Genomic DNA, 21,026 nt, shown 5'->3' with positions numbered 1-21,026 from the left:
GGTTCCAAATCGGGAAAGGAGTACGTCAAGGCTGTATAATGTCACCCTGCTTATTTAACTTATATTTAGAGTACATCATGAGAAACGCTGAGCTGGATGAAGCACAAGCTGGAGTCAAGATTATAGAAATATCAATAACCTCATACATGCAGATGACACCATCCTTATGGCAGAAAGTGAAGAACAACTAAAGAGCCTCTTGATGAAACTGAAAGAGGAGAGTGGAAAAGTTGGCTTAAAACTCAACATTCAGAAAACTAAGATCATGGCATCTGTTCCCATCACTTCATGGCAAATTGATGGGGAAACAATGGAAACAGTGAGAGACTTTATTTTGGGGGGGGCTCCAAAATCACTGCAGATGGTGACTGCAGCCATGAAATTAAAAGACGCTTGCTCCTTGGACGAAAAGCTATGACCAACCTAGATAGCATATTAAAAAGCAGAGACATTGCTTTGCCAACAAACGTCCGTCGTGTCAAAGCTATGGTTTTCCCAGTAGTCATGTATGGATGGAGAGTTGGGCCATAAAGAAAGCTGAGTGCCGAAGAATTGATGCTTTTGAACTGTGGTGTTGGAGAAGACTCTTGAGAGTCTCTTGGACTGCACGGAGATCCAACCAGTCCATCCTAAAGGAAATCAGTCCTGACTATTCCTTGGAAGGACTGATGCTGAAGCTGAAATTCCAATACTTTGGCCACCTGATGTGAAGAACTGACTCGTTGGAAAAGACCCTGATGCTGGGAAAGATTGAGGGCAGGAGGAGAATGGGACGATACAGGATGAGATGATTGGATGGCATCACCAACTCAATGGACATGAGTTTGAGTAAACTCCAGGAGTTGGTGATGGACAGCATGGTCTGGTGTGCTGCAGTCCATGGGGTTGCAAAGAGTCGGACACGAGTGAGCAACTGAACTGAACTGAACTAGCAACTGAACAACAAGAACAACAAATTCCTCTAACACAAGTAATAATAATGATTAACATTTACATGGCAGTTTTAGCGTGCAAGGTCTTCTACTATGTGAGTTACATGTATTAAACCATTACTTTAGCTGAAGAATGCATACGATATCTATCCTCATTTTACGTGTTTGTAGATAGTGGCAATAGAGAACATGTAACTTGCCCAGGGTTGTAATAACTAAAATTAGCAATATATAATAATAATAAAGCTAACTATATCAATAAAACAATATCAATGGCTACCACTTACTGAATTTTTATACAAAAATTCAATGTTCAATTTTACATTTAATTATAATACAGCTCTAAAAAAGATCTTATTACTTTTCCTTTCCAGAAAGTAAACAAGTTCAAAGGAAAAAAATTACATTTTCTTGAGGTCTCACAGCTAATTTACTGTCACAATTGAAATTAAAATATACATCCTTACTCTTGTATTTCTGAAAGTTAAGAGAGTAAACCCTAAGAGTTCTCATTCTAAGGAAAAGATTTTTTTTTCTGTTTCTTTAACTTTGAGCGAATGACTGTTCACTATACTGTGGTAATCGTTTCATGATGTATATGTCAGATCATTATGCTGCACAGAAATGTACAGTGCTGTATGTCAATCATATCTCAATAAAACTGGAAGAAAAATAAATTAAAAAATAAAATGCACATCTTTCTGACTCTAAGGCTTGTGCTCTTTCAATTAGGCAACAGTATTTTAACAGATAATAGCAGGACGGGTAGTAACATATTGGCATAATCTATTCTGCGGCTTGAGTAACCAAAATCAAATCTTTTTCTGGAATCAGATTTCAAAACACTAGTACAGGGAATGCGAGGTCTGTGAATGAAAAGTGGGACATCTCAAGAAATCCTCCTACTCTGCATTCTGTAGCCATCAAAAGAAAAACAAAATCCACATTTTTGCCAGTGATGGTTAGCGGCACTTTATGGCCCACTTCATACATATTTAAGTAGGAAGGGATTTTTAAAATGAAGTACTTCATAAGTTTCGGATTTATTCTCCTGCTTATCTTTTTAGATTTCTCATTTATTTTTTTCTGACATGAATTGGATGCCCTTTACATACTTCTTCAAAATCATTTTTAGTATATATTTTCAATGTAATGCTAACTAACTGCCATTTCTTGTAGCCCTGAACCGGGAGTCAGGAGGCATATATTCTATTCATCGATCACTGTTGACTACATGACACCAAATCCTCCAAATGACAAGTAAATAATTGTTTTTAAAGTGTGCTAATATTTTATCCACACTATAACATTTATCTTGTTATGTGGGAAATGCTCACCAATTGACAGAGGTTTTCTTTTTTATCTCGTTGACAACATGTAAGCTGTCATTTAAGATGGTGAAAGACTAATTTCCATGTATTTAATCAGCAACAAACAGGTATGAAATTCACACTCAGAATACTTTTAAGAGTTCTGGTACTAAGATTCCATATAGGAGAAAAATGGAGAATGGTTTAGTGCAGTAATTCTAAACACAGACCCACATATTATCAAGTAAGAAATGTATGCTTTGAACAGGGTATAACATTTAGTGCTAAAAATAATAAAATATAAGTAAAATTGCCTTAAGTTTTAACTTTCATTCTATGTTGGCATGCACACATTTCCATGGGGTCGCAAAGAGTCAGACACAACTGAGGGACTGAACTGAACTGATTTCAACTGTTAAAATATTCAATAATTATTCAATAACTCAGCATGTTGCTAGAAGAGAGGGACAAAAAATGACTGAGAAATTTTCAATTTATCAATGAGATTTACTTAATAATTTCACTACAAATTGTTTGTAAAATGCCTAACCCCAGTCTTGTTACAAGTAACCCCTTCATGCCCTAACCCACAACTGTGCTCTAAATTCTGATTTTATCTACTTCCCCCAGAAAGTGTGACAAAATATCTCTTTTTTGAAGGAAGTGTGGCTTTGGCCTTTCAATGAATATCTCATTCATAACAAGTAATCCATCTCCTTTCCTACCTCACTCAGTTAAAATAAATCCAGATAAACTATATATGCAGTTTTATTGCTTGTATTAATAACACATTGGCAAAGTTTAAAACTGTAAAATACAGACTTGTCAATATTTATCAATTGTAGTTTCAAATTTTTGTATAGAATTGTATAGGGAAGAAATGTTTCTCAGAGTTCAAAATAAAAACGCTAAGGTGTCTTAAGTAGCTGCTTTTAAGAGGGGCATATATCTTGTTAAAACAAACAACTAAAAACAAAAATAAAAAAACTTACATAGGAAATGTGTCTGAAGACAAAGGAAACAAAGGCAAAAACAAACAAATGGGACCTAATTAAAAGCTTCTGCACAGCAAAAGAAACCATCAACAAAACAAAAAGGCAACCTACTGAATGGGAGAAAGTATTTGCAAATGATATGACTGATAAAGGGTTAATATCCAAAATATATAACAGCTCGTACAACTCAGTATCAAAAACAAAAACAAAAACCCTGATTTTAAAAAATAGGCAGGGCAGGAGACCTGAATAGACATTTTTATAAAGATGCACAGATGGCCAACAGACACAAGAAAAGATTTTCAACACTGCCAATATCCAGAGAAACGCAAATCAAAACTACACTGAGATATATCACTTTACACCTGTCAGAATGACTACCATCAAAAAGAACATATATAACAAATGTTGGTGAGGACATGGAGAAAAGGGAACCCCCTACATTGTTGGAAAACTGTTGCAGCCGCTATGGAAAACAGTACAGAAATTCTCAAGAAACTAAAATTAGATCATAGGATCCAGCAATTCCACTCCTGGGTATTTATCAAGAAAAAGAAAACACTCATGCTAAAAACACTTACATTACTGTTGATGGCAGCATTACTTAGGATGGTCAAGATATGAAAGGAATCTAAGTGTCAAACAGATGAATGGATAAAGAAGATGTGGTTTATATATTTACAATGAAACATGAGCCATAAAATAGAATGAAACTTGCCATTTGTAATGACAAGGATGAACCTGGAGGGTATTGCTGCTGCTGCTGCTGCTAAGTCACATCAGTCGTGTCCGACTCTGTGCGACCCCATAGACGGCAGCCCACCAGGCTCCCCCATCCCTGGGATTCTCCAGGCAAGAACACTGGAGTGGGTTGCCATTTCCTTCTCGAATGCGTGAAAGCGAAAAGTGAAAGGGAAGTTGCTCAGTCCTGTCCGACTCTTCGCGACCCCATGGACTGCAGCCCAGCAGGCTCCTCCGTCCATGGGATTTTCCAGGCAAGAGTACTGGAGTGGGTCGCCAGTGCCTTCTCTGCTGGAGGGTATTATGCTCAGTTAAATAGGTCAGGCAGAGGAAGACAAACACTGTATGTTATTACTTTTATGTGGAATCTAAAAAATGAAACAAATGAATGAATATAACAAAAGAGAAACAGACTTACAGATACAGGGAACAAACTAGGGGCTACCGGAGGGGAGATGAAACGGGGGAGGAGCAAGATAGGCATACGGAATGAAGAGGTACAAACTACTATGTATAAAATAAATAAGCTACAAGGATCTACTGTACAGCAAGACATTGTATAGCCAATATTTTAAAATAACTAAGTGGAGAATAATCTATAAAAATATTAAATCACTACGTTGCATACCTCAAAACTAATACAATATTGTAAATTAACTATACTTCAGTAAAAACAAATTTTCTTAAAAAGGAAATGTGCCTTCAGACAAAGAGCTAGATGATCACTCTTTGTAAGTGACACTGATTAGCTACATTTCCTTATAAACATCTACAAATAAGCTTGAAACAGAATGGGTGATGGAAAAGAGGCCAAAAAGGTCATTTGGCCAAGTTGACAGGAGAGAGTTCAAAGAAGACTAGACAATACCAGATTGGAAAACAATTTGCCTATTTCAGAGGGGAAATTTCTTCCCAATAGGAAATATTCAGACTTAATTTTGTTACATTCTGCCAAGTTCCTCTCCAGAAAGCCTTTACCAATTTAGATTCCTTTACCAGTTTAGATTCATTTCTCCTCATTCTTGGAAAACTTTTTATATGATCAGCTTCTAATTTTATGCATCTGATTATTGTTGAGTAGTATCTCCTTTTTATATTTGCATTTTGGGGGAACTTCCCTGGTGGTCCAGTGGCTAAGACTCCGTGCTCCCAATGTAGGGGGCCCGGGTTCAATGCCTGGTCAGGGAACTAGGTCCCATGTGTTGCAACTGAAAGACCCTGTGTGCCACAACTAAGACCTGGCACAACCAAATAAATAAATAAACAGATTCAGTTCAGTCGCTCAGTCGAGTCCCACTCTTTGGGACCTCAGGGACAGCAGCACACCAGGCTTCCCTGTCCATCACCAACTCCCGGAGCTTCTTCAAACTCATGTCCATAGAGTTGGTGATGCCATTCAACCATCTCATCTCAATAAGTAGATTAAAAATAATAAATTAGCTTTTTTATTGATTGATAGTGATGATGAGCATATTTTCATGTACAAAATATCTATCCTTTCTCCATTTTCCTGTTGATATCCAGGGATTCACTATTTATTTACAATGTGATAAGCATTGTAAATAGCTTCACATTGATACATATCTATATATATGACATTCTTGAGATAACTCTTTAGTTTTTAGATAATTAAAGCAATGTTAACATAATCATGAGTGCTTTATTTTTATCTTATTTAAGAAGTCTTCTGCATTCCCCCAGATAAAAAGAGCTCTCAGTTTCTTCTGTTTGTTCGAGAAGTTAACATTTAGCTCCTATATCCATCTAGAGTGCTTCATATTTGCATTTTTATTTTAAAAATTTCTGGGTATATACTGGTAGACATTTTTGAAACTTTAAAGAAAAAATTCCAATCTTAGGGTTCTGAGTTTACAAATGCTCAGAAAACTTATTTACTTTTTTTTTCAAATACTGTCACATTTGGATTTTTTGTCATTTTATTTAATTCGATTTGCATTACTTTTCTTTTCTCCTTTGCTTTTAATTTCAGCTTTATACAATTATTCACAGGTCCCTTCTTATGTAGTGTCTCTGTCCCATTGTTTCTGTGGCATCTTCTGAGTTGCACTTGAGAGGCACAGACACAAGTTAGTCTGCTATGTTGTCAGAAAAAAGATGTAGCATAACCCCTATCCCCCACCGCTCTTTAGAGCTGAAATACTCCTTTACCTAGTGGCTGGGAGTATAGGCTCTTACAGTACACAACTAGGTTCCTCCCTCCCTGGGAACTGTCAGAGGCCAAAAGGTTGGGACATGACCTCCAGGCCATGTCCCAGTCAAAGACAGCCTAGTAGTACGTGTTAAATATTAACAAACTTCATGTATTAATGTTATCAAAACTTAATTTTCCAGCAAGATATCTTTCCCTTTTAAGGAATTTTTGGACAGAGTAAAAATATTTAATATACCGTACTTTAAAATATTATTTGACACATTCAAAAGAAGATGTGTGTGTGTTTGTAAGCTATAAATCATAATTATATAATGAATACTTACGAACTTAAAACCTAAACCCAAAGTGAAAACATGATGGGGAAGTATAACCTAAAAAAAAAAAAGAAAAAAGAAAAACTCCTGCCAATCTAGCAAACCTCTCCAACAACGATAGAAGACAAAGAAAACAGTTTTATTATTTAATAAACATGAAACCAGAATGTGATGTGCATCACAGGCAATCCACTAAAGACGCTGCACAAATAGAAAGAAACCTCCCACTTCTCTATAGCCAAGTAGATACAACCTGTTACACTTACGTTCTCAAGAGAAAAGAACACCAGTCTGCAGGTAAAACGACTTGACAGCAACATTTCTCACACATGGTTCATCCTAAAATTCACTTGGTAGTTGGGCTGACCATCTGTCTTAGCTAATTGGCTTTATCCAAAAGAAAAATAAATTTCTCCTATCTTTATTACAGAAGTTAATTTTTCAGCAAGGCTTGTGCTGAGGTTAGGCTCCTAGTCTCCCACAGAAAATGCGAGAAAGGGCCGCTCTCTTCTTTGAATGGTTACATTTCAAACATATGGCTCCCACGTCTTAAGAGAAAAAGATTCCTGGGCTGTGAGGCTATGTAGAGGCTTACTTCGGTTTTAAAAAGATTTATGGAGATCTCAAATAAACAGAGAAAGAATTTACAAGTTTTGCTTTTTTAAAAAAATTGTTCTGAAAGGTTTCTTTCCCTTTTTGTACCAGGGAAAATTATTATTTCTTTTCTGATTAGCATTTGTCCAAACGAACATATGATATCTATCAGCACTATGGATGGTGGAGCCTGGTAGGCTACAGTCCATGGGGTCGCTGAGAGTCGGACACGGCTGAGCGACTTCACTTTCACTTTTCACTTTCACGCACTGGAGAAGGAAATGGCAACCCACTCCAGTGTTCTTGCCTGGAGAATCCCAGGGATGGGGGAGCCTGGTGGGCTGCCGTCTATGGGGTCGCACAGAGTCGGCCACGACTAAAGCGACTTAGCAGCAGCAGCAGCAGCAGCATGTACCATCATTGTTTTACATCCTTGCCAACAACTGATGTAGCCAGACTTCTTAATTTCCACAAATACAGCAGGTAGAAAAAGGTGTCTAGCATCTTTATCAGATATTTCTTATGAACCACTTCAAAGTCTCAACTTCACCATCTCCTGTTCCAGTTGCAGCATAACCAGCGAAGCCTTCTAGAATTTTCAAGCAGGCACAGAATAACAGCAATCGGTCTCATGCCTTTGCTAAGCCTGGGGATTCTGAACTGAGGCCAAGATGTGGGATGCTATGAAACTCTGCTCTACAGCCACACATATGTCTCATGGGATGAACTCCGACTAGGGAATATGAGAAATGGAGTACATTTTTCTACTCCCTTCATTCCTCTCCTCTAAGTTAGACTGACGTGAGTCATAATTAAACACCTTCTCAGAAGACAATCCTATAGGATACTCAGTCACACTGAGCTGCAACCAGGTCATTAACACACCCTCATCTTGGCTCTCTCTCCCTCCTTCATTATGCTCATCCCTCACTCCTGCTCCTTGGGGTTGTGTTCTCTTATAAGAAGCTTTCTGGGGAATCCAGTTGAGATACGGTCTGAATTTTCAATTTGCTGATTACATAGTATGTACTGGTCGTAAGTGTAAAATGCCTGTTCCTGTGTTTTATTTTTATTGAGGAAAAGGAAGATGTTTGTTGTTTTCTCGTGCATTTGTAGGATTTGTTTACAGATTCCAAAGACTAATGACTAGTACACTATGCGTTACGGTTTCCTCTTTCTGTTTGCTGTTTGTATTTATGAACACCTTCATCTTTTCATTGAAGTAAACTCAATTTTGATTTGGTTGAGTTGAACAAATTTATTTGCATTTATCTTAGTACATTATTTATTGGTCCAAGGTCAGAAATACATAACTCTATTTTCTTCTGAATATTTTCAAGCTTTGTTTTTTTTTCACATTTACATCTTTAACAAATATTTTATAAGATTTTTCCTATAAATCTCATTATTGTAATTATAAAGAGTATATTTTATTATTTTTGCCTTTTCATACTCTTCATGGGGTTCTTGAGGCAAGAATACTAAAATGGTTTGCCTACTAAGTGAACAATGCAAAAAAATAGAGAAAAATAATAGAATAGGAAAGCCTAGGGATCTCTTCAAGAAAATAGGAGATACCAAGGGAACATTTCATGCAAAGATGAGCACAGAAAAAGACAGAAAAGGCAAGGACCTAACAGAAGCAGAAGATATTAAGAAGAGGTGGCAAGAATACGTAGAAGAACTGTACCAAAGGGGTCTTAATGACCCAGATAACCACGACGGTGTGATCACTCACCTAGAGCCAGACATCCTGGAGTGTGAAGACAAGTGGGCCTTAGGAAGCATCACTATGCACAAAGCTAGTGGAGGTGATGGAATTCCAGCTGAGCTATTTCAAATCCTAAAAGATCATGCTGTGAAAGCACTGCACTTAATACTACAGCAAATTTGGAAAACTCAGCAGTGGCCACAGGACTGGAAAAGGTCAGTTTTCATCCCAATCCCAAAGAAAGACAATGCCAAAGAATGTTCAAACTACTGCACAATTGCACTCATCTCACATGCTAGCAAGGTAATGCTCAAAATCCTTCAAGCTAGGCTTCAATAGTACATGAACCAAGACTTCCAGATGTTCAAGCTGGATTTAGAAAAGACAGAGGAACCAGAGACCAAATTGCCAACATCCACTGGAACACAGAAAAAGCTAGAGAGTTCCAGAAAAACATCTACTTCTGCTTCATTGACTATGCTAAAGCCTTTGACTGTATAGATCACAACAAACTGTGGGAAATTCTTCAAGAGATAGGAATACCAGACCACCTTACCTGTCTCCTGAGAAACCTGTATGCAGGTCAAGAAGCAATAGTTAGAACCAGACATGGAACAACGGACTGGTTTGATGTTGGGAAAGGAGTACATCAAGGCTGTATATTGTCACCCTGCTAATTTAACTTTTCTAAAGAGCACATTATGAGAAATTCCAGGCTGGATGAATCACAAGTTGGAATCAAGATTGCCTGGAGAAATATCAACCACCTCAGATATGCAAATCACATCACTCTAATGGCAGAAAGTGAAGAAGAACTAATGAGCTTCTTGATGAGGATGAAAGGGGAGAGTGTAAAAGCTGGCTTAAAACTCAACATTCTAAAAACTAAGATCATGACATCTGGTCCCATCACTTCATGGTAAATAGATGTGGAAAAAGTGGGAAAAGTACAGATTTTATTTTCTTGCTCTCCAAAAATAACTGTCTGAGTGCTAAATGGCTTTCTTGAATGTTATGAAAAAAGGCTTCTGATTGTTTTCATTACAAGAGAGGTTTGCTCATTTTTTTTTTTTTTTTGGTTGTTTCTGTTTGTCAGGTGGAGAAGGTTCATTTATATTCCTAGTTTACTGGGTACCTATCAAAGGGTGCTGAATTTAACTACATTTTTCTACATTATGAAGTAAAAACATTGCTTTTCTCCTTTCACCTCCTATTGTAGAGAATGCTTTTTACATATATTTTAATGTTAAGCTACCACTGCAATCCTGCAATATACTCATTTTGGTTATACTGTATTATAATGAATTTACCTCAACACAATGTGTGCTATGCTAAGACAATTCAGTTCAGTTCAGACACTCAGTTGTGTCCAACTCTTTGCAACCCCATGGACTGTAGCACACCAGGCATCCCTGTCCATCACCAACTCCCCGAGCTTGCTCAAACTCATGTCCATTGAGTTGGTGATGCCATCCAACCATCTCATCCTCTGTCGTCCCCTCTTCCTCCTGCCTTCAATCTTTCCTAGCATCAGGGTCTTTTCTAATGAGTCAGTTCTTCGCATCAGGTGGCCAGAGTATTGATGAGTTTCAGCATCAGTTCTTCCAATGAATATTCAGGACTGATTTCCTTTAGGATGGACTGGTTGGATCGCCTTGCAGTCCAAGAGACTCTCAAGAGTCTTCTCCAACACCACAGTTCAAAAGCATCAATTCTTCGGTGCTCAGCTTTCTTTACAGCCCAACTCTCCCATCTGTACATGACTACTGGAAAAACCATAGCTTTGACAAGACGGACCTTTGTTGGCAAAGTAATGTCTCTGCTTTTTAATATGCTATCTAGGTTGCTGCTGCTGCTAAGTCGCTTCAGTCGCGTCTGACTCTGTGTGACCCCATAGACGGCAGCCCACCAAGCTCCCCCGTCCCTGGGATTCTCCAGGCAAGAACACTGGAATGGGTTGCCGTTTCCTTCTCCAATGCATGAAAGTGAAAAGTGAAAGTGAAGTCGCTCAGTCAAGTCCGACTCTTAGCGACCCCATGGACTGCAGCCTACCAGGCTCCTCCATCCATGGGATTTTCCAGGCAAGAGTACTGGAGTGGGGTGCCATTGCCTTCTCCGGCTATCTAGGTTGGTCATAGCTTTTCTTCCAAGGAGTAAGCATCTTTCAATTTCATGGCTGCAGTCACCATCTGCAGTGATTTTGGAGCCCCCCCAAAATAAAGTCTCTCACTGTTTCCATTGTTTCCCCATCTATTTGCCATGAAGTGATGGCACCGGACAATGATCTTCGTTTTTTGAATGTTGAGTTTTAAGCCCGCTTTTACACTCTCCTCTTTCACTTTTATCCAGAGGTTCCTTAGTTCCTTTTCACTTTCTGCCATAAGGGTGGTGCCATCTGCATTACTTGTTACTGATATTTCTCCTGGAAATCTTGATTACAGCTTGTGCTTCATCCAGCTCGGCATTTCACATGATGTACTCGAAATACAAGTTAAATAAGCAGTGTGACAATATACAGCCTTGACGTACTCCTTTCCCAATTTGGAACCAGTTCATTGTTTCATAGCTGGTACTAACTGTTGCTTCTTGACCTGCATACAGATTTCTCGGGAGGCAGGTCAGGTGGTCTGGTATTCCCATCTCTTGAAGAATTTTCCACAGTCGGTTGTGAGCCACACATTCAAAGGCTTTAGCGTAGTCAATGAAGCAGAAGTTGTTTTTTCTGGAATTCTCTCGCTTTTATTATGATCCAAAGGATGTTGGCAATTTGATCTCTGGTTCCTCTGCCTTTTCTATATCCAGCTTGCACATCTGGAAGTTCTCAGTTCCCGTACTGTTGAAGCCTTGCTTGGAGAATTGTGAGCATTACTCTGCTAGAGTGTGAGATGAGTGCAACTGTGCAGTAGTTTGAACATTGTTTGGTATTGCCTTTCTTTGGGACTGCAATGAAAACTGACCTTTTCCAGTCCTGTGGCCACTGCTGAGTTCTCCAAATTTGCTGGCTTATTGATTGCAACACTTTCACAGCATCATCTTTTAGGATTTGAAGTACATCAACTGGAATTCCAACACCTCCAGTAGCTTTATTCATAGTGATGCTTCCTAAGGCCCACTTGTCTTCACACTCCAGGAGGTCTGGTTCTAGGTGAGTGATCACAGCATCGTGGTTATCTGGGTCATGAAGATCTTTTTTGTATAGTTCTTCTGTGTATTCTTGCCACGTCTTCTTAATAACTTCTGCTTCTGTTAGATCCATACCGTTTCTGTCCTTTATTGTGCTCATTTTTGCATGAAATGTTCCCTTGGTATCTCCAATTTTCTTGAAGTGATCTCTAGTCTTTCCCAGCCTATTGTTTTCCTCTATTTCTTTGCATTGATCACTTAGGAAGGCTTTCTTATCTCTCCTTGCTATTCTTTGGAACTCTGAATTCAGATATGTATATCTTTGCTTTTCTCTTTTGCCTTTCTTTCACTTCTCTTCTCTTCTCAGCTATTTGTAAGGCCTCTTCAGACAACCATTTTGCCTCAAAAAACCATTTTGCCTCAGACAACCATTTTAAGCAGCCAAGTTGCTTCTGTTGTGTCTGACTCTGCAACCCCATGGGCTATAGCCCGCCAGGCTCCTCTGTCCATGGGATTCTCCAGGCAAGACTACTGGAGTGGGTTGCCATGCCCTCCTCCAGGGGATCTTTCCAACCCAGGGATCGAACCCAGGTTTCCCACATTGAAGGCAGATCATTTACCCAGGGTTTGAACCCGCATCTCTTATGTTTCCTGCATTGGCAGCCATATTCTTTACCATTAGTGCCACTATGGTTTTCTAATACTTTGGGGTTTTTCCATCTGCATTCATTCAAGAGCCTTCCTAAATGAATTTTGATGAGGATTAAATTAAGTCAGTAAATTATTTTATAAAGAACTCATTGCAATAATCTATCTTTCCCTTGAGCAACAAGGTTTTTTGTTTCTTTTTTCTTTCCAGTCTATCAGCAAAATTTTACTCCTGTTATTCAAAAGTTTCTTTTTGCCGTGAAAACAATTCTTTGGCATAGCATTTATTTTTGTGGTTATTGATGCTGCTGTTCCTGTTCTGATAATGTTTGATTTCGTATCTGCTACTTTGTGCTTAGTCACTCAGTCATGTATGACTCTTTGTGACTCCATGGACTGTAGCCTGCCAGGCTCCTCCATCCGTGGGGATTCTCCAGGCAAGAATACTGGAGTGGGTTGCCATGCCCTCCTCCAGGGGATCTTTCCAACCCAGGGATCGAACCCAGGTTTCCCGCATTGAAGGCAGATCATTTACCATCTGAGCCACCAGGGAAGCCCAAGAATACTGGAGTAGGTAGCCTATCCCTTCTCCTGGGGAACTTCCCCACCCAGAAATTGAACCAGTGTCTCCTGCATTGCAGGCGGATTCTTTACCAGCTGAGCTACCAGGGAAGCCAAAGGGAGTCTTTTTTCCTTTTTACAATTTTACAGATTATTAAAAGTAAAGTGGAAATCTATTGATTTATTCAAACCCATTGCTAGCATTTCCTCTTGATTAGATTGTATTTCTAGGTGCAAAACTATCATCTGCAAATGATAATGATGTACTGTTTTTGTCAAACATCATATACTTTAATTTTGTGTTTTATGTCTGCCAGAAATTATATTGACTTTGTTTATTCTTATTTTTCACAATGACCTGAAAGTTTTGCATTTGATCACACTAGTTGTTACATTTATGATTGCTTAATAATATACTTGAATATATATTGCGTATTATCAAAGCCAAAAATGAATGATTTCTCTGGGATTAGGCCTTTGTAAAGCAAAAACTGCCCTATTCTTTTACTTCTGTTTCTTATCCTATTCACTTTTTGCTATCTATTGATATAATGTGCAATTTGAAACTATATTCTTGTTATCATCAGAATTAGTTCTGAAATTTGCCTTCAGCCTATTTGCTTAAAAGCTTAATGTGACAACACAGGATGAATAGAGCATTGTGTAGCCAAAGTATTTAGTAATAGGCTTAGGTGAACCCCACAACCAAATTGGAAGAACAAACAAGGCACCAATGAGGTGACTCCCATTGAAGTAAATAAGGCTGCTGACTAGACAGATGACATCTTAAACATAAAAATAATAATCATGTTAAGGAAAGTCAATTGTAGCATTCCAAAGAAAAAAACATTCCTGGAACTAAAAGAGAATAACAATTTGCCTCTTCATTTTAAAATTCAGTAGATAAACTGAAGATGACGATGGCCATTCTTGAGAAGCTACCATTAACCTGAAAGATTAGAGGGTCAAAGCACAGTACGAAATATGAATACATATGATTTTCTGAAAAACTAAAAGGAATAGAGGAACGATGTCAATAAAAATGTCCTTGGTATGAAAAAATATGTTTGCAGATCCAAGGGGCTCACAAATATTATAGAGAATTGGTGGAAAATGACATGCATTTAGGTAGAAGTCTTAAGATCAATGTGAGCAAATTAAAATCTACAAATTTCTAGAAAAAAAAGACAGGTTACTGAATAGGAAAAAGGAAAAGATTATCCATCAGAATTCTCTTATGCGGTCTGGAAACTTCAGACAGGGAAATATAGTATGTGCAGAATGTTGAGGAAAAAACATTACCACAACTCAAAAAAATTACACTGAGCCTGATGTAAATTCACTTCTCAGGGTGAGCAACGGACATTTGCAGTTACAAAAATTATGGAACATATTACCCATTTACCTTATCTCAAAAAACTACTAGAGAGACTATTCTAGCTAAACAACAAGTAAATCAATACAGAACCTTCAAAAGAGGGAGTGTCACAATAAACTGTGGAAAATTCTGAAAGAGATGGGAATACCAGACCATCTGACCTGTCTCTTGAGAAACCTGTATGCAGGTCACGAAGCAACAGGTAGCACTGGACATGGAACAACAGACTGGTTCCAAATAGGAAAAGGAGTACGACAAGGCTGTATATTGTCACCCTGCTTATTTAACTTATATGCAGAGGACATCATGAGAAACGCTGGGCTGGAAGAAACACAAGCTGGAATCAAGATTGCCGGGAGAAATATCAATAACCTCAGATATGCAGATGACACCACCCTTATGGCAGAAAGTGAAGAAGAACTAAAGAGCCTCTTGATGAAAGTGAAAGAGGAGAGTGAAAAAGTTGGCTTAAAGCTCAACGTTCAGAAAAGTAAGATCATGGCATCTGGTCCCATCACTTCATGGGAAATAGATGGGGAAACAGTGGAAACAGTGTCAGACTTTATTTTGGGGGGCTCCAAAATCACTGCAGATGGTGATTGCAGCCATGAAATTAAAAGACGCTTACTCCTTGGAAGGAAGGTTATGGCCAACCTAGATAGCATATTTAAAAGCAGAGACATTACTTTGCCAACAAAAGTCTGTCTAGTCAAGGCTATGGTTTTTCCAGTGGTCATGTATGGATGTGAGAGTTGGACGGTGAAGAAAGCTGAGCACCACAGAATTGATGCTTTTGAACTGTGGTGTTGGAGAAGACTCTTGAGAGTCCCTTGGACTGCAAGGAGATCCAATCAGTCCATCCTAAAGGAGATCAGTCCTGGGTGTTCACTGGAAGGAATGATGTTGAAGCTGAAACTCCAATACTTTGGCCACCTCATGTGAAGAGTTGACTCATTGGAAAAGACCCTAATGCTGGGTAGGATTGGGAGCAGGAGGAGAAGGGGACGACAGAGGGTGAGATGGTTGGAAGGCATCACTGACTCAATGGACATGGGTTTGGGTAAACTCCGGGAGTTGGTGATGGACAGGGAGGCCTGGCGTGCTGCGATTCATGGGGTTGCAAAGAGTCGGACACGACTGAGTGACTGAACTGAACTGAAGCAAAGAGTAAAAATGTATGATCTAGCCATTTTTATATCTGATTGTATTGTGATATTGGGAATGAAGCTTTGAAATATGAATATTAACTAATGAGACTAAGGGATAATGATTCTTGCAAGAGAGAAATGCTGCAAAGAAAAGACTAATCCTAGTTCAGTACTTTTGATACATAACTATCTCATTAAAACCTTGGAGTAAGTGGAACAAGAAAGGAGTGAAGTAAAGACATTCTGAGCCAGTTGTGGGAACATGCAGCAGTAAGAAAGTACAAATACTCAAAATATTTCATCTTACTGGAGGAGGAGGTAAAGTCAAGAAGCATGGTCAGCATTTTCTTTTGGTTAGAGATAGACAAGTATTTGACTCAGTGCAAGAGGCAGGAAAATAATACTAGTAGAATGATAAGAGCCAATGTAACATAAAATTACCAAAGGAAAGGAACAGAATTAATGATAATGCAGCAAATCCAGCACAAGTTAGGAAAAGAATACAGAAATGAAATTATTTGTAAACATAAAGTGAGATGAAAGGAACAAATCTAAGAACATGAATTGTTAAAATACAAGTACATAGGGTAAATTTCCCTATTTAAAGGGAAACTTGAAGGCTGGAGAGAAAAGGTCCTAGGTATATGATTTCCTAAAGGAAATCAACCTTGCATATTTACCGGAAGGACTGACGCTGAAGCTCCAATACTTTGGCCACCTGATGCTGAGAGTCGACTCATTGGAAAAGACCCTAATGCTAGGGAAGATTGAGGGCAGGAGAAGGAGGAGACAGAGGATGAGGTGGTTGAGTGGCATCACCCACTCATTTGACATGAGTTTGAGCAAGCTCCGGGAGATAGTGAAGGACAGGGGAGCCTGGCGTGTCTGCAGTCCATGGGGTTGTAAACAGTTGGACACGATTGAGTGACCGAACAACAATATATGTTATGCTGGACTTAATTTCCTGTTTCACTGCTCTGCCTCTAAACATAAAATCATTTTTTGCCTTATTAATCTTATTCTTCACATTTCTGTAGCATGTTCTTGAATAACACCTTTTCCAGAAAAACTTTATATTATTTGAAGTTAAAATAATAAATCATATGGTTTTATTAATTTCAATATTAATTTTGATATATTTATATCTTAAGTAAGAAGAATGCACATATTTGCTACATGGAGACTCACATACAGGAACTTAGTATTTTTTTTCAGTTTACCTCAATTTTTTTTTAATCTTTCAGTAGAATTTTAGGTTTTAATATAGATCTTGTACTTTTCTTGGCAAATTTATTTCTTGATATATGATGCTATAGTTCACTATGTTTTAAATTTTTTATTGTGTTAAAGTACATTAGAAATAAAACTTACTATCTTATCCATTTTTCAAGTGTACAGTTCAACAGTATTAAGTACACTGAGCCATTACCACCAATGGATTGTAAACATAACAAACGATGGATTCCTACTGAAAATTAAACTTTACAGTGGTATTTTCGAAATGATCTTTTTGTTATGGATCAAAGTTAATGATTTTATATCAATTTAATAACCAGCAGCCATGTTTAATTTTCTAATTTTTCAAGCATTCTACATTTGTTTCTCATAAATGTTCTAAGTACATAATGAAGACATATGACGTCTCTTGTCTTCTCTTCTCCAGACTATTGGGAAAGGCAGTCTCCTGCATGCAGTCTTTCTACCTCCACTCAGCCACATGGGGATGGGCCTTGGGCCTGGAACACTTCCTTACCAAGAGATAAACTGGGCACAGGCTGCGTGAACCGTATCACCGTGTGTGGGAATATCTTTCCTTGTTTCAGATTTAACGAGCACTCTTTTGTTTCTACTGAAAGTGTGTGCGTCACCGGGCACCCGACCAAGCCCACTGTTACCTCTGTCCTCTGAAGAGAGTAGAGAAGGTTCCTTCCGCTGGAGCACCAGAGAGGTGCACACAAGTGAAGTGTCCTGTATCTGGTCACCGGGAGGAACTCACTGGCCGTGGAGGACTGACGCTCACCACTGAAGTTTATTTTGCTATCACTTCTCTAAGTAAGTGAAATTGTCATTCCATCCAGTGCTTGACTGTGCTGTTTCTCTTGGCAACTCTGATACCGATATGCAATGGGCAGAAGTGTTTAGAGATTTCCCCTAAAATTGCTAACTGATACATGATGGTCTACACCTTTGGGATTGATAACTAGTGCATGGTTCTCTGTCCAACGTAGATTTCTCTTGCTTTTCTTTTTTTCCAACTGGCTGCATTTGCAGTGGTGATGACAGTAAGCATTGTCCCTTTGATCTGAGAACAATGGAAAAAATCTAGGATTTCAAACAAGGTTATTGCCTTTGTTCCTTCTCTCTGCATTTCTTCTTTAGATATTCCAATTATTTATAGATTAGTGCTTTATACTCCAATTTTCACATCAATCCTTTTTTTTCCCATCTTTCATTTTTCTGACCTCTTTTCAGGAGAACATTTATATACATTATTCTCTACATCAATTTTGTGTATTGCCAATCCTAATTTGTACCTTGTATTGTGAGTTTTAATTTTACACTTTCCTTTGTAGTTTCCTCACCGACACTGAATACGTTTATTATTTCAGTTTCTCAGAGTATTATTTTAATGTACTATCTTTTCATCTTAGTCCATTCTTAATACTCTGGATTCCCTTTCGATGGAGAGTAATGCCAGGTGGTATAACTTGGGATTTCTTAAAAATGCACAATCTGTGGCCACCACATAGAACTACTAAAATTAGGATCTATTCTTAAAAGATCTCCAGCTCATTAATATGTAACTTTCAAGTTTAAGAAGTATCACCCTCCTATTTTATCCATTTGTTGTTTAGTCACTAAGTCATGTCCAATTCTTTGTGACCACATGGACTCTCCACCAGCCCACCAGGCTCCTCTGTCCATGGGATTTCCTAGGCAAGAATACTGGAGTGGGTTGCCATTTCCTTCTCCAGGGGATGATCCCAGGCCAGGGATCAAACCCACGTCTCCGGAATCTCCTGCATTGGCAGGAGGGTTCTTTACTGCTGAGCCACCTGGGATACCTATTTTATCCATAGCACATATCATTTTCAGATATATTTGTGTTTATGTTTATTTTAATTGAAGTACAGTTGATTTACAATATCTTTGTTTTAGGTATACAACAGAGTGATTCAATATTTTTGTGGATTATTTTCCATTTAAGGTTATTATAAAATATTGGTTATATTCCTCGTGCTGTACGATATACACTTATAGCTTATTTACTTCACACATAGCAGTTTGTACCTCTTAATTCCCTAACCCTATCTTGTCCCCACCTTACCTCTCCACACTGGTAACCATTAATTTATTCTCTATATCTGTAAGTCTGTTGGGTTTTTTTTTTTTTTTAGCTATATTCACACATTTTTAAAATTCCACATAAAAAATACAGTATTTTTCTTTCTGACTTATTTGATTAAGCATAATATCCTCCAGGTTCATCAGTGTTGTTGCAAATGGCAAAATTTCATTCTTACGGCTGAGTAATATCTCACTGTATGTGTACATACCACATCTTCTTTAACCATTCATTTGATAAAGGGAATTTAGGTAGCTTCCCTGTCTTGGCTGTCATAAATAATGCTGCTATAAATGGTGGGGTGTATGTATCTTTTAAAATTAGTGTACAGTGACCATTTAACAATTTTAAAAATTAAAGAAAGGTCATCATTACTGATATCATGATGATTAAAAGAATAATAAAGAATACTACAAGCAACTCTATGCCTACAAATTTGATTAAATAGCTAAAATGGACCAATAGCTTGAAAGACACAAACTAACAAATCTTACACAAGGAAAATTATCTGAGAAGGCCTATATCTATTAAAACTAAATCAATAGTTAATAACCTTCTAAAATAGAAAACACCAGACCCAGATGATTTTACTGATGAATTCTACCAAACTTCTAAGAAATTATATCAATTTCCCACAATCTTTTCCATGAAACAGAAGCAGCAGGAATGTTTCCTAACTCATTCCATGAGGCCCACATTATCCCTTACCACAACTAGATAAAGATGTTTTAAAAATAAACGATAGACCAACATTTCTCATGAATATAGATGCAATATCTTCCACAAAATAGTAGAAAATCTAACCCAAAAATGTACAGAAAGAGTTATAAACCACAAGCAAGTGGAATTTATTCCAGTTATGCAATGCTTGCTGCCATAGGAATCCAGAACTGACAAACAATCTAACTGTATTACAAATGTATGAAAAAAGTACAATGAAGAGAATAAGGCAAAAGGTGGTGATGTAAGTACCTCTGGAAATAGGCCTAATACGTAAGACTGAGGCAAAAGAAACTGTACATAAGTGTAGTACTCTAGTTGATAACAATGTTTCCCATGGGGGTTAAAGTTGACCATCCTGATACAGCTATACACATATACTGGAACTGAACAACTAAGTAAATGAATCGTAGATAGTGAGAGCCAGATTTTAATAATTGATAGATCAATCAGAGTGCAATGGGAAATTACAGAGAGGAAAGAGAAAAGCTAGTATGGTTCATGTAGTAATGAGAGTTGGAGACATCAATGTGAGCTCATGGTAAGTTTAGATATGTGTGTATATATGGGTTAATATATTAAAACACATGTATATTCCCTTGCTTTGTCAGCTGAGAGGCCTAAACAATGACACTCCAGGAGCAATAAGTTTTCCCAGTGTTGGGATCCTGGTTTCTAAACCTTTTCTTCCAAGAAAAGGAACTGGGGCTCCTTGGGGAAATGGCTAGTTCCAGGACTGTGGCAGGGAATATGCAAGATGAGCCTGGAACATTTTGCAATGCTAGAATCTATGAGGGTATGTCAAAGGGATACAGGATCCAACTGAGAGACCTCCCAATGGACAAAAATGGAAAAATTTGAGTAACAAAATAAAGAGGTGTCACATCATAACGCCAAATAGAAAAGAAACACTCATGAGCTCACACATTTATAAATAAATGATTAATAATTAAATGGGGGAAGTAGATAAATTGCCCAAGAAGAATTTCAAATAACTTATGTAGATATTTTTCCCCCAAGGAGATAGAACTTAACTACCCACCCCTTAGGTGTGGGATGGGCATAATGGGTTGTTTCCAAAAATTTAGTGCATTTCATGGAAAGAGGAGGAAAAGAGTAATTACCCAGTGCAGAAAACATAACAAACACTAACTAGTGCAATCAAGGTTAACATCAACAGTGATAAGGCATGATGATACAAAGAAAATGGCATCTTTATGGACTTCCTCCTCCAAACACATTACTCAAGTCTAATTGTGAGAAATGCATCACACAAATCCTGATCGAGTGAAATGCTACAAAATATCTGACCAGTAATCTTCCAACTGTTGA

The 21,026-nt window shown here is 38.0% G+C and overlaps 2 protein-coding genes across 2 annotated transcripts in view; one reads left to right on the top strand and one right to left on the bottom strand.

Moving 5' to 3' along the window:
* Positions 1–21,026, bottom strand: part of LOC145536209 (uncharacterized) — a 122,431-nt gene that overhangs the window by 16,055 nt on the left and 85,350 nt on the right. The window lies entirely within an intron of this gene.
* LOC145536206 (melanoma-associated antigen B18-like) overlaps positions 17,544–21,026 on the top strand; it is a 63,872-nt gene continuing 60,389 nt past the window's right edge. Inside the window, exon 1 of the mRNA XM_081565057.1 lies at positions 17,544–17,680. The gene's annotated coding sequence lies outside the window, so the exon portion shown is untranslated. The remainder of the gene's footprint in view (positions 17,681–21,026) is intronic.

This window comes from Giraffa tippelskirchi, chromosome X (assembly GCF_054371585.1).
Source record: "Giraffa tippelskirchi isolate mGirTip1 chromosome X, T2T-mGirTip1v1.2.pri, whole genome shotgun sequence".
Classification (NCBI taxonomy): Eukaryota; Metazoa; Chordata; class Mammalia; order Artiodactyla; family Giraffidae; genus Giraffa; species Giraffa tippelskirchi.
This window is presented reverse-complemented; position numbering and strand designations above follow the sequence as displayed.